The 14,626-nt window shown below is 44.2% G+C and overlaps 1 protein-coding gene and 1 non-coding gene across 2 annotated transcripts in view; one reads left to right on the top strand and one right to left on the bottom strand.

Annotated features, from left to right (window-relative positions):
- The window catches only part of CHCHD3 (coiled-coil-helix-coiled-coil-helix domain containing 3), a 449,179-nt gene that overhangs the window by 391,647 nt on the left and 42,906 nt on the right, over positions 1-14,626 (top strand). The gene's annotated exons all lie outside the window — the stretch shown is intronic.
- On the bottom strand, positions 8,569-8,641 carry TRNAW-CCA. The gene has a single exon. It is a non-coding gene; the product is annotated as a tRNA-Trp (tRNA).

Raw genomic sequence — 14,626 nt, 5'->3', positions numbered from 1 at the left:
GGTCTGGGACAAAGAACAGTCTGTACACTGCTTGCAAGACATGCAAAATTGTGGGAGCCCCATGGAGAATTGTTTCCCAATGTTTATCAGTATTATTACATTTAGGTGAGCAAATTCCAGTTTCTTTAACCTTTTGGCCTGGGTTCTGTCTCCCAATCTCTTCAGCTGTTAGGCAGTTATCCCCTTTGGGGCTCTGGCTCTCTTTGAGTTCTGTGTTTTCCCACCTTCCAGGGCAGACAGAGCTGATACTCTTCTGTAGGGGACTTCCTAGGGACTTCCACGAAAGAAGTTTACTTCCTCGTTTGGGGGGCTCCAAGGAAACTGCACCTGGAAGACATATTGCTGTCATCTCTTTGGTTCTTGAGAGATGAAGAAAAATTGCAGGCAATTTAGAGACAAATTACTTAGGTGATTAGGGGTGATGTCGGGGGAAAGATGAAAAGAACTGCACATGCAAGCGTCTGCTCAGATTGTGTTGCAGAAATTGGAGGAAGGGGATGTGGGGAAATTTCCCATGTCTGCGTGAGTAAGGCTATGAGCGTCTTTCTGGATACAGACCTCTGACCCTGTTCCTCCCTAGCTTGACCTCCCTATGTGTCAGTTTCCTCTTTAATAAAACTGGAGTGAAAATGGTATGTTGTTGGGGATTAAAGGACATAATACATATCAATAGAAGGAGCTCAAGCAGCATATGCTATTTTAATAACACAGAAAATGGAGCTAGAAAGAATCTCAGAGAGCCTTATATTGAACATCTCAGTCTACAGAGGAGGAAACTGAAGCTCAGAGAGAGAGGTGAACTAGTTATAGGAAGAGTAGGACTAACTAGAAGCCAGGTCCCCCCACATCCAATTTGGTGCTAGGCAGAGATCAACTTCTTTTCTGTTGTTTAGTTTCTCAAAAGAAGCTGTAATTTTTTAGACCAACATTAATCCAAAACATCTAAAACATAAGAATATGTTATGATTGTCTGTTATCTTAACATGTTTTAATTGTTAATGTCCACACCGAGAAGTAGTTACAAGTCCATTAGGTTTCAAGTTCTCCTTCTGAGTTCCTTAAAAGAGGGTAAGTGCATTTATGACCACTTTCCTGAGATGAAACATCAAGTTCTTCTTTCAGAGGCCTCCTGCTAAGTTCATTGTCTTCCTTACTTTGGATGTTGACACCAATGGCTTTTCTTCTAGGGGCAAGGCAGGGGCAGCCATAAGTTCTCTATTTTCCAAAGTTCTCTTGTAGGTATCTGTAGATGTGGATGAGAAAATTTATTGCAACTTCCCACAAATAAATTGTTTCCTCTTACAGCATAGATTAAGGGTGCCGATGCTTTTCACTCACAAGACATTTTCCCAGTCAGGCTTTACATTGATTAAAGGATGATCATTTCCCAGTCTCATGTTAATTAAAATTAACTGCCAATCAGAGCTTCTGATCTGTATATGGCTATGGCTATCCCACTTGTTGAAATAATTCTAGGTTATAAATTGAAACATGATTTTTTGGGGGGCCTGGGCAGACTTATCTCCAACAAACAATTTCTGCTACATTTTTGGAAATATTGAAAATAGTCTAAAGCTTCCCGTTACTGTTTTCTAGAAGCACTAGGAACCACCACCGTTAACTACAGGATAAAGAAGCAGAAGGGATCCTAGGAGTAATAGAGTCCAACTTCTGAATTTACAGAAGGAATGGAGGCCCAGGAATTGGGTCACTTGCCCAAAGACTCTGGCAGAGGCCTCTGGGAATGACTCCTAGCTCTACTGATGTCCCTCTTTTTCTGGGAATGGCTGTAGTATAGGGGGAGGCCTGCAGGGCCACGTCTGGCTTGCTATCCTATTCTGGTGGGTCCCTCCTGGGTTAGGCCTCAGAAACAGCTACCTCTCAATCCTGGTCTAAAGCTGAGCTTATCAGTCTCTTTCTTCAAAGTCAGATATTTGAAACAGAGCCTGAGGGGTTCTTGAGATTAAGTCCATGAAGGGCAGCACAATTGGAAGGAATCCTACACTCTCCTGATGCTGTCTGCCTGGGGCCACTCTTGTGCCTTTTCTTCATGGGTCTTGTTCAATCCTTCCTTCCGTTTCATGAAATACCCCAATGTCCTTCCAATGAATTCTTTCTAAAAAGTATAAAGATCATTTATATTTGATTTCTGTGCTGGCAACTGACAGAACTTTGACTGAAAGAGACGCAGGATTAGTAAACAGCGATGCTGGCATTGAACTTTGGCCTCAGGACTTGATTCTAATGCTCTTTCTTGTACAACGTGCTACAGCTCAAAAAATAATCTATGCATCCTTGATGTAACTCATGCTTTTGAGTAATACGATAATTATGAGACAATAGAAGTTCTAGGAAAAATAGCAACTTTTTGGGGGGAATTCTTCCTGAAAGCTCTTTTTCAAATTGTGAGTAAGAGAAAACAAAAAAATCACACATATATCTGAATACTCTATTACGTTAAAGTAGAATAATGGATTCAGTTTACTTTAAACTGAGATATTATTATAATGCAATCTCTAGGGCAGATTTACCAAAGCATTAATATAGAAGATAGAAACACATTCTCTGAATTTTGAAATCTCTTTCACTGGCGTCTTTAATAATACCACTTCGTTTTCTATGCGTTCCTATAGGGATGCAAATCATTGCACTATAGACAAATGAAGGTGCTTCTCTTCAAGGTTGTGAAGAGGAAAAAAGGATTTTCTATGTTACTACTGTTCCTGTTGTATCAATAGAGAAACCAGAGCATGGAGCTCATTTAATTGCTCGAGATCCACTGAGGGGAGGGAGAGCCAGGGTCAGGGGAAGCAGTAGATTGAAAACTCGTGTGTTTGCTGCGCTCAGAATGCGGGCTTACATAAAAAGGAATGAAATAATGCCATTTGCAGCAACATGGATGGGCTTAGAGATTATCATACTAAGTGAAGTAAATCAGATATCATATGATATCACTTATATGTGGAATCTAAAAAAATGATGCAAATGAACTTATTTACAAAACAGAAACAGACTGTCAGACACAGAAAACAATCTTATGGTTACCAAAGGGGAAGCGGGGGGAGGGATAAATTAGGAGTTTGGGATTTGCAGATACAAACTACTATATATAAAATAGATAAACAACAAGGACCTACTGTATAGCACAGGGAACTATATTCAATACCTCGTACTAACCTATAATGGGAAAGAATATTTATTTATATGTAAATAAAACAGAATCACTTTGCTGTATACCTAAAACTAACACAGTATTGTAAATCAACTATACTTCAGTTAAAAAAAAGTGTGGGCTTAGCTTTTGAAGTGTAGTTTGAGAGGAGAAAGGTGGGAGGGATGCTCTGTGTTATTAGTTTGCATGTTATTTATCTTTATTGCTCCAGTGCCTAGCGTATAAACAGGTGCCTAATAAATACAGAAGGAGAGAAGAATGGAGGGAGGGATGCTGGAGAAGAAGGAAGGAAGGAAGGGAGGGAGGGAGGGAGGGAGGGAGGAAGTCAAGATGCTGCATGGAGGCTATGAAAGAAGCATAATTTGAAAATGGTCCAATGAAGTCCTTGGGACACATGCCCAGGTGAATGGATGAGGCAGATAAGTTGGGAAACCTGTAGCCACCATGACTGAAGTAGAGACTAATCCATGGAAAATGGAAAAGATGCAGAGCAGGAGAGGTGAGGAGGGAAAAAAAGAAATCAAAACAAATCAAAGAGGAAGAGGAAGCGGTTGAGGTTGATCCTGGGGAGAAAGAGGCTGGTGCATGGTGGGTTCTTGGCTACCTTCCTCAGTGCTGGACCTTTTTCTTCCATTGTGCTTTTCGGCCCTTCTCCTTGCCCAGGGTGCCCACTGTTCTCCTGTTCTAGATCAAAAGCAGCCTTCCGGAAGTGGAGACACTTTCGTAGCTGAGTCACCAAGACCCTTGTGACTTAACAGATTTAAACCTTGCCCACAGGACCGACTGTGTAGTGATGGGTTTAAGACCATCAGCCAGAGGATTGGTGCCCTGAAATGAGTCTCACAGAACGACTCTCACTGGGCTCTTCCTGCTTCTTCCCCACACGTCTGTCCTTTCCCTACTCTTGACTCAACCCTCCTCCATACACCTGGGCATGACTTGTCCATCTGTTCAGTTTCCTCCCTGCTACTACCTGGTTGGTGAGCCAAGCATGAAGGGGTCTAGTCCCAAGCACACACACACAGAAGGGATGTTCGCTCCATTCAAAAGCCGGTATGTACTGTTCATGCAGAATGTGAGGGGTTCCCCCTCCGGACCCCGACTGGGCTTGCTCCTGGAATAAGTGGATTGTGCTTTGGACCCAATGTGACATATGTCCTTCCTCCTTGAGATGTAATTAGTGCTCATCAGTGTCACAGACAGACACAGGGCACAATAGGAAATTTTAGGAAAAAAGAGTTAAGAAGGGCAGTATGGGGCTGGATTGAAGTGGGTGGGAATAAGAAGAAAGAGAGGAGAGTTAACAGGATGAGGAGAGATCCACCTGGCTACAGTGGTTAGATGTCCAGCAGAGGCAGGCTCACCTAGAGGGTCCCCATCTTCGTGATCTGAGAGCAGGTGACTAGGATCCAATGGGAATAATTTGAATTCCACAGAAGGCAGTGATGCTGACTGGAGAGCTTTAAGGGCAAGCAGCGTAGTTTAAGGGTATGAATAAACTCTGTGTGTGTGTGTGTGTGTGTGTGTGTGTGTGTGTGTGTGTGTGTGTTTTCCAAATTGTTGGGAGAGCCTGCTATATCAAGAAACTGTGACATTTTTATAAATCCAGGTCGGCTCTGTTCCAACCATGCCGAGCACTCCTCTATGATTCTGAAATCAGACCCTTTAAGGGCTTGTTGTACTAATACCTTCCTCACTTGGTGCCTCAGTTTCCCTCCCAAATGAATATTCAATTTTTTATTTCAATTTTACTTTGGCCATATTAAACGCATAGCACAAACAATTCAAATTCACACCTTAATAAAATTGCAAGTCACACTGGATGATGGACTTCCTGGGTCAAAATAGTGAAGGTTAAATGTGTAAATGCCAAGGTTGTGTCCACGGTATGGAAGTAGGCTTCCCTGTGGAGTGCTCTGGTGGGGTTCCCGCTAGACTCAGGTCCATTTAAAGCTCTGAACTGCTCTGTTTTGAGATGAAGGGAAGGAGATTCTTCACTAAGATGGGAATCTATCTGAGAATTCTCCTTTCTTAAGGCTCTGGGGTGCACCGTGGAGACTGGAAAGCCAGCTGCTATGCTTTCCTGTCCTCCTGGGACAGGTCAGTGCAGCTGCAGCTGAGCTTTGGTTGGCTCTAAGAGGGATGCTGGCTTCGGGATCTTAGCAGGGGGGATGCAGCAGACAGGGGAGCCCAGCACAGGATACACGTGAGCCAAGCAGACGAGGCAACAGCATCTGCCAAGCTGATAAAGAGGGTTGCCGCCAATCTTGAAATCGCTGCAAGTACAGAAGGAGGGGGTGGAGAGGAGAGGGAACCCAGTGTCCCAGTAGGGAAACTGCAGCACTTCCTTTCTTGTGAGATTCCCGTTAAGCATGGCAGGCAGGATCATTCAGAGAAAGAGTGGGGGAGGGGAGAAGAAAATCAATTGTTTTTCATATTTATTGATCGCCTTCAATGAACGTCTGTGATCATGGGGTGGGAGGGGGACGGAGGAGGAAGGGTCGGCCTCTGAGGGTGAGTGAGTGGCCATCCTCTGTGGCATGGGAGTGCCATGAGGCCACTGAGTTCACTGGGCTGGAGCCTACCCACTGTGTCCCGCAGGGGACATGGGAGAGGATCACTCAAGTCTACCCAGGGTTGGGAGGAAGGGCCCAATGATGCTTGTTTCAGTGTTCGGGCCTGGAACCTCATCTAGATGATTGAGTGTTTTTCCCCCTATTTTAGAAGATAATACACATATAATTGCAGAAGACATGGCCACAGAGAAGAGTAATATAAAAGTGCATGTTTTCACCAGAGTGCTGTAACCATTCCAATCTGGTCTGTACACCTGGTTTATATAGTTTAAGTAGAACTACATGTCCTATATGATATCCTGCTTTTCTTTTGCTTATCTATAAAGTGCATTTTCCACATTAGTAAAAGCTCTTTAGAGCTGCTTTGAAAAAGAGTTTTTTTGGTATTAAATAATAAATAATAAAATAAATAATAAAATAAATAAAATTTGGATAAATACAAAAAGTATAAAAAAGGAAGTAAAAATACTAATAATTTCACCACCCAGAAAATGACTCCTCTTGATATTTTAGTATATTTCATTCTAAGCTTTTTTCTATGCATATATATAGACACACACACACACACACACACACACACACACACATAATGTATTTTCCTCCATAAAATTTCAGTCATGAAGTGTGTATACTTTCTTATGTTCTGCTTTTTTCACTTACATTATGAAAATTATCTTAAATCACGATTTTTAATGTTTGTATAACATTCCATTCTATGTGTCCATCAGTCTTTATTCAGTTGATCTGCTATTATTTCCAATGTGTTGGTATTAGAAACAACACAATGATGGCTTTCTTTTTATCTGTCTTTAACCTCCTGTCTCTTGGTACCTAGAAAAGGAGATTGGTTTTTTGGAGGGGGATCTGGGTTTTTCCCTTAGCATCAGGGAGAAACTCCCATTATCATAGCCTGCTGAAGCTCTGCTCATACAGAGTCCCTGAACTTGGCTCAGAACTTGCTGGAAGCCCCCAGTGGTGCTGGTCTCCCTCCAAGACACCTCATCTTTTTAAATTAAAAAAAAATCTTTTTTAGTTTAGTTTTTAGAGCCTTGTTGTCTAATGCATTGCTACATAGCCACTAACTAGATGTGGCTCTTCAAATTTAAATTAATTAAAATCAAATAAAATCAGAAACTTAGTTTCTTGGTCACAGCAGCTACATTTCAGGTGCTCAAGAGACACAAGGGGCTCATGGCTACCATATTGGACGGTAAAGATACAGAACATTTCCGTGGTCACAGAAAGGCCTCTAGGACAGCACTAGAGGAAAGATCACCCCAGGCCCTTCACGCCTGGCTTCCTTGTCGTGGGGTCTCCCTGAGTTTGCCACCCCTTTCGAGCCCCTCTCCTCAGAGCATCGATCCTCTCCTACCCTCTTCTTGGGCACTCCCATACTTCAGCCTTCTCCTAGTCTGATTAATAACTCATCTTTTCAGGCAAAGGTGGAGCTTAGAGCAGGTTCTTTTTCTCTCTAGGTGAGTGGGAATTTATCCAGAGACCAGAATGATAAACACACAAGTAAGCTTTTCTAGCGCTGCTCCTGGAAATTTTGAGACTCAGGAAGAAAATGGAGACTCCTGGTTGAAGAGGAAGTAATGGTCCTTAGAGGGTTGGCTGGACCCTTTCTCCTCAGCACAGAGGAGGGACTGTCCTGTCAGTGCATCTGGGGCATGTCTGACAGCAGAGCTTGGGGTGGAGCGAAGTCCTCAGCCATCCCTCCCCTTCCTGTAGGACTAGCTCTAAGTCATCGGACTCCGACAGTGAGTGGCAGGCAGACAGGGACTGAGAGACCCAATGCATCAAGGGAGACCAGGTGTTTAGGGGTGAGCTGCCTAAAGACACCAGGTAGTTGAGAGGAATAGGGCTGGGCACACAAGACGCACACCAACTCTTCTGAAAAACGCAGCTCCAAGCCATTTACATTCACGTTTCAGCAGTAGCAGCAGCATCTGGATTCCAAACAAATGACATCAGGCAGCTGTGTAGAAAGGCCTACAGGCTTTAGTTACTTTGGAGGACAGCCTGGTAGCCAAGGAAAGTCTTATTACACACTGTCTGGGAGGCGGATTCTAGACCCCAGAAGAGATTGTGTTAAAGGCCCGTTTCAAGACTGGCCTCCCTCACTGTCCACTGCCTCTTCTCAGAAGACATTAGCTCGATGAGGAAGAAAATGAGGCATCTCACCTCTGCAGGCCTCTGAGCAGCTGCTAGAATTTTAGGTCCAGAAGAACAAGAGCAAGGACCACGTTTGTCTTGCCCAGTGATGAGTCTCCAGTGCAGACACGGTGGAGGCTCCCTAATATCTGTTGAATGAATGAGCAGCAGTGATTTTACCACCCAAATCCATGTGACCTTAATCAGTCTCAATCTGCTCCCAAAGGACAAATACATGCATTTTACAGGAGATTATGAGATTTCGGACCACAGATGGCTTTTCCTAGCTTTCTTTCTAAATATTTTAATTTTTTATTATCTAATATTTAATATATACAAAAATATGTGTAGTGTCTATGTTATAAAGCAATAAATAAAGCATGGCAATGAAACACACACCGGTGAAGCCACCACCAAAATTAAGAAGCAATGTTTTACCAATACCATGGATGCATTCCCCCCTAAGAGTGCATGGCCCCTGCTGTCCCACAAAGATAACCACTATTTTCTTTTTTTTAAAAAAATATTTATTTATTTGGCTGTGCTGAGTCTTAGTTGTGGCATGCGGGATCTTTAGTTGCGGCATGCAGGATCTTTAGTTCTGGCATGTGGGATCTTTAGTTGCGACATGCGGGCGGGCTGTTAGTTGCGGCATGCAGGATCTAGTTCCCTGACCAGGAATCGAACCTGGGCCCCCTGCACTGGGAGCACGGAGTCTTAACCACTGGACCACCAGGGAAGTCCCAGATAACAACTACTTTCAATTTTATGTTTCCATTCCCTGGATTTTTAAAAATATCGTTTTACCCCCTCATCTTCGTGACTTATTAAACAATGTTTCATTCTGTTTGTTTTTGAGTTTAAAAATATATTGATTATAGTCCTCTATGACTTGTCTTTTATTCAATATGTTTCTAAGATTATCCTCATGGCTATGAGTTAGACGTATGGCATTCATTTTTCACTGCTACTTAATATCCCATTTGTGTGAATATACCAGAATTTATGTATTCACTTTCTTGCTAATGGACATTTGGGTTGTTTCAGGCTTTTGATTATAATATTATGGTTGCAAACACCTTGTACACATGCAAGAATTTCTCTGGGGTGTATACCTGGAGGAGAATCACTCGCTGATGGTGGGTACAGTTTTAACTTTCAAGATGTTTCCATGTTGTTTCCCAAAATGATTGCATTAGTGTTTACTTCCCACAACAGCTTTCCCATTGCTCCACATCCTCCCCAACACCTGTTATCCTCAGGTTTCTTAATTTTTGCCAATCTGGTGAGTATTGTATGGCTTCTCATTGTGCTCCTCATTTACATTCTCCTGATCATTAATGACGTTGATTGTTTTGTCATATGTGTTTTGTTTTTTCATATTTCCCCTTTAGTGACATTCCTATTCATGTCCTTTGTTCTTTCTCTTTTGGGTTATTGTCTTTTTCTAAATAAACTTGTAAGACTTATTTCTGTGTCCTGGACACTAATCCTTGGCTGATTAAATATCTTTCAAATGTTTTCTCCCAGTTAGTACTTACTTATTTAATGATATCTTTTGATAACTCAAAAATTCTTTTTATTTTTGAACAGAAGATCTTGATTTTATTTTATTTACTTTTTTTTTTTTTTTTTTTTTGCCGTAAGTGGGCCTCTCACTGTTGTGGCCTCTCCCGTTGTGGAGCACAGGCTCCGGATGCACAGACTCAGTGGCCATGGCTCATGGGCCTAGCCGCTCCACGGCACGTGGGATCTTCCTGGACCGGGGCACGAACCCGTGTCCCCTGCATTTGCAGGCGGACTCCCAACCACTGCGCCACCAGGGAAGCCCTATTTACTTATTTTTTTAAATTTATTTATTTTATTTATTTTTGGCTGCACACGGGCTTTCTCTAGTTGTGGCAAGCGGGGGCTACTCTTTGTTGCGGTGTGCAGGCTTCTCATTGCAGTGGCTTCTCTTGTTGCAGTGCACAGGCTCTAGGCATGCGGGCTTCAGTAGTTGTGGCACGCAGGCTCAGTAGTTGTGGCTCGCGGGCTCTAGAGAGCAGGCTGTGGCGCACGGGCTTAGTTGCTTCATGGCATGTGAGATCTTCCCGGACCAGGGCTCGAACCCGTGTCCCCTAGATTGGCAGGCAGATTCTTAACCACTGTGCCATCAGGGAAGCCTGGTCTTGACCTTAGAGTTGCCAACATTTATCAATCTTTTATTCTTGTTTCTCAAGAAATCCTTCTTATCTTGAGTTTATAAAAATACTCACCTATATTATCTTCTAAATGTTTTACTGTTTGTCTTTCATATTTAAGTCTTTGATCCACTTGGGATTGCTTTTTATTTTGGATTGAGTAGGAATTCATATCTTTCCCTCCTCCTCCCCTTCCTTACCTTGGATCGTCACTTGACTAAACAACATTTATTGTACATTCATCCTTTTTCCAGTGACCTGAAATGCCACTTCTGTATCAAGGATGTGGGTCGGCGTAATAAATCTTGAAATCTGGTAAGGCAACTCCCTCTACTTTATTCTTCTTAAGGAGTGTCTTTCTCTCCTTCTTGCTGATCTGAGCAAAGATGGCGGTGCCAGTGTCCATGCCCTAGGTCATAAATACCAGGGACTTGGAACTCAACAATTTGTGTGTGAAGCCTGCTTATGAGGGCTGCACTGAGTAGACTAAGCCAAAAACATCTGTCTGTGATGCTGAGGTTCCCTATTCAAGGTAGGAAATTCTGAATCTCTTTTAGCCTTGGGCTGTCCTTTCAATATCCTTCTAAGTCCGAAATTCCTAAGACAGAAGAACAATCTGACATGAATGTTAGAGTTTACCCAAGGACAAGAAAAATCTCAGCGTTTGGCTTGTAAACCAGGTGCAGTGGATGTGAAAGTCCCAGGTGGGAAGCTGCGTGGTCTCAGGGTGGGTTGTAGACTGTGGTTTGTGCTATCACGCATTAGGGGGAGAAAATGGAGCAGAAACACCCTGCCTGAGATACACTCAGCAAAGCATTTTTTAAATCAAAGCCTCTGCTTCTTGACAAACAGACTCTAAGATTCATCTAGGGAACATCTCTGATGTGGAAAAATCCAAGGGCAGAGACATGTCAGGTGAGGGAAGAATCCATTCACTCATCCATACAGAAACTATTTATTGGGCAGCTACTGTATTCCAGGCACTGTTCTAGGCACTGGAGATACAGCCCTGAACAGGACAGATAAGGGGCTGACATTCTAAGACGGGGAGGCAGGTAATACAAATAAGTAAACGTGATAATCTTCGACATGGATAACGTTCATCTAGAAATGAAAACTGCACGGTACTGAGAGAAAGCTTCTCCGTGGAAGTATGAATGGCAGGAAGGAGCAGCCGTGGGAAGATCTGGGGGAGGGGGGCTCATGCTCTAGTCGCGGACCAGCTAGTGAACAGCCTGGAGGTGCTGTTTGGGGACTTGAAGAAGACCTGTGAGGCTGGAGGATGAATAGAGGGAGGAAGCAGTATAAAAATGAGGTGAAGAAGGTAGGAAACAGCCAGATCCTTTGGGGACATGCAGGCCAGGGGCAGGAGCTTGGGTTCTATTTTAATTGAAGGGGAAACCACTAGAAGGTTTATAGGGAAGTGATGCGTTCTGGCTTAGAATTGGAAAGTGATGGCCTCCTTCAAAAGATGAGGATACAGGTACGTGGGGACTGTGAAAGACTGAACCGAGAGTACTCGGCTAAAAAGCAGCAGAGGCCCCAGAGCAGGGCCCCCCAGGCCCAGCAATCTTTCAGCGCCCACGTGCTGCATCCAGCATCATTCCCTGGCTGGTGATCTGGCTCTCTGTTTGACTGGAGGCTCAGAGCAGGAAGCTCTGAGGTTTGCTGAGTCGTCTGCCAGGAGGGGCTTGGGGCTGTAGGAACAGAACCGCTAAAGCTTAGATGGATACGGACTTTGAATGCCTGCGTGTATTATGTCATACTTAGCTCTTACAGAGGGTTTGCTTGGCTCAATTGGAGTATTTATCTAGGAATTGTTCAATTTTTTTAGTAGAATTTGGAGTGTGGTTCCCCTTTGTCTGCCGGTCCCTGAACATCCTCTTACAGTGTCAGGGCCATCCTCCCACGGCCTCTGATGCTCCCTGAAAATCCAGCCTCCATGTGTTCCCCTTTCTCTGTGGAGGTAATATCATAGCTGATAACTCAGTCCTTCAACAAGAGCTCATCAGTGGGGCAGCTGGGCTCAGCTGTCAGCACCTCTGGTCCCTTGCCCCGGGGAGGCCTGGAGTTATCTTCCGCACTCTCACAGGTGGGCCGTCATTCACCAGGGGCATCACAACCTGTCCCCCACCATCTGATACCTTCCTGCTGACTGTGGTGACCCCCTTAGGAAACTGTCTCCCCAACACTCCCTCTTCAGAGCTGCCCACTGTATCCTTCCAGACTCATGGTCCAGGCTGTCAGTGGACTCAGGGCTCCATCACTGGGCCTGCCCTTGAGCTGTCCGTGGTACAGAGAGCCCAGGACAGGAAGCCAGGAGACCTGGGTTCCCATTCCAGCTTGTTGGGTGGCCTTGGTTAAGCCTGTCAGGACACACACCTATAAAATCAAACAGTCGCCCCAGTGATTCTCAAACTGTTCTGTGGGAACCCAGGTCTCTCTCTGCAGAAGCAGTTTGAATTTTATTCAAAAACTATTTTTATTGCTGTAACAGAAAAACACAACTCCAATGGGTTATATGCCAAATAGCAACATATTAAAAACCAACATGTTAATTTGTTTTGCTAGGCTAACTCATATTGCACAGACATTAGAATAGAGCTTTTTCTGCCATCAGCATGTGTGTGTGTATGTGTGTGTGTGTATGTATGTATATGCCTATGTATGTGTATGTATATATACACACACACACTTTTTTTTAACATCATTGGTTTGGAAGGTTGTAACTCTGCACTGATTTAAAATTCAGGCCTTGGCATGTGTGCCCCAATAAATAGTACCAGCAAGTATATCACTGAAGCACATACCCTCCATCCCTCCATGAGCAGTTACCCACCAGGTGAGGCTCAGACGCACGGGCTCTAGGCATGCTCTTGTCACATGTAACCATCAATTGTACGAGCCTGAGTGAACATACAACATGCTGCTTTGTGGTAACCTAGGCAGGGCCTGCCTTTTATTTAACAAACGTTTTATTTTGGAATACTTTTAGATTTACAGAAAACTTCCCATGATACTACAGAGAATTCCCATATACCCTTCACCCAGCTTCCCCTAAGATTATCCTCTTACATACGCACAGTACCCTTGTACTATGAGCATTGGTACAGGGCTATGAGCTGAATTACAGACTCGATTCAGATTTCAGATTTCACCAGTTCTTCCCCTGCTGTCCTTTCCTGTTCCAGGAGCCAAGCGAGGATCCCACATGGCGCTGGGTTGTCCTGTCTCTTTAGGCTACTCGGCTCTGTGATCCTTTTCAGCCCTTCCTTGTTTCTCATGACCATGACACTTTAGAAGAGTACTGGTCACATAGTTTGTAGAATCTCCCTGAGCTTGGGTCTGTCTGATGCTTGCTCATGATTAGACTGAGGCTATGGGATTGGGGGAGGCAGACTGCCTGGGCCGACTATTTTAATGCACCGGGGTCTTGCCCACGAGTAGCCAGATTAGTATTTCCTCTTCTTGAGCAGGATTGAGGAGCAGGGAACCACAGAGGCCCAAAACTTTCTTCTGCTTTTATTCCACCCAGAAGATAGGAAAAGGATTGTGTGGAGGAAGCTCCTCATCAAGAATCACTGGGAGCCTTGAGCAGTGTTACTGTCAAGAGTGTGAAGACAGGGCTTCCCTGGTGGCACAGTGGTTGAGAGTCCGCCTGCCGGTGCAGGGGACGCGGGTTCGTGCCCCGGTCCGGGAGGTTCCCGCGTGCCGCGGAGCGGCTGGGCCCGTGAGCCATGGCCGCTGAGCCTGCGCGTCTGGGGCCTGTGCTCCGCAATGGGAGAGGCCACAACAGTGAGAGGCCCGCGTACCGCAAAAAAAAAAAAAAAAAAAAAAAAGTGTGAAGACAGAGGGAAGCCTGAGAAGCAGCTCTTAGTAAAGTCCCTGAGACCTTGGCCAAGGCCCCATGAGAAACAGCTAGGTTCTATATTTTTTGTCACTGAAAAGTTGGGGAGAGTTGGATAAGGAGAAGGATCTTTGAGTCCCTCATCTCAATAATTAGGAATTAATACTGTTGGAAATGGAAAGTCTGATCAGAAGGACAGTCATGGTGTGTGTGTAATAGTGTGTGAGAGTGTGTTAAGTGTGAGAGAGTGTGAGTATGTATGTGAATGTGTATGATGTGTGTCAGTGTAAAGGTGTGTGTGGGTGTGGGTGTGATTGTGGAACTGGAAATGGGTTGGGAATAAGGGTAGAGATTTGGTCCTCGGCCTTGCCTGGATGCTAATCCTAGTTTCATTGTGTTTAACAACTCTACGTCTCAACTTCTTCTGCCCATAAGATGAGGACGAGAATACCTGCCCCTACCAACTCCGCAGAAGAAATACACATAAACATGCTTAGGGAAGATGTAAAGTGACATGCACATGAAGGATGGTATTACCATCAAGGAAGGTGAAAGGAGGAGCCGGCAGTTCTTGGTCAGAGAGGTGAGGAAGAGAGAACAGGGACCGAAAAGGGAATGAGGATCTAGAAACACAAGCTTGATTAAAAGCTCAAGTCTAAATTTTGTACTTGAGCCAGTGCCTTGAGTTCCAAAG

The sequence above is a fragment of the Monodon monoceros genome, unplaced genomic scaffold, assembly GCF_005190385.1.
Source record: "Monodon monoceros isolate NGI ecotype Baffin Bay Population unplaced genomic scaffold, NGI_Narwhal_1 Super_Scaffold_2, whole genome shotgun sequence".
NCBI classification, from domain to species: Eukaryota; Metazoa; Chordata; class Mammalia; order Artiodactyla; family Monodontidae; genus Monodon; species Monodon monoceros.
The sequence above is the reverse complement of the archived record's forward strand: the minus strand, read 5'-3'. Positions and strand labels throughout refer to the sequence as shown.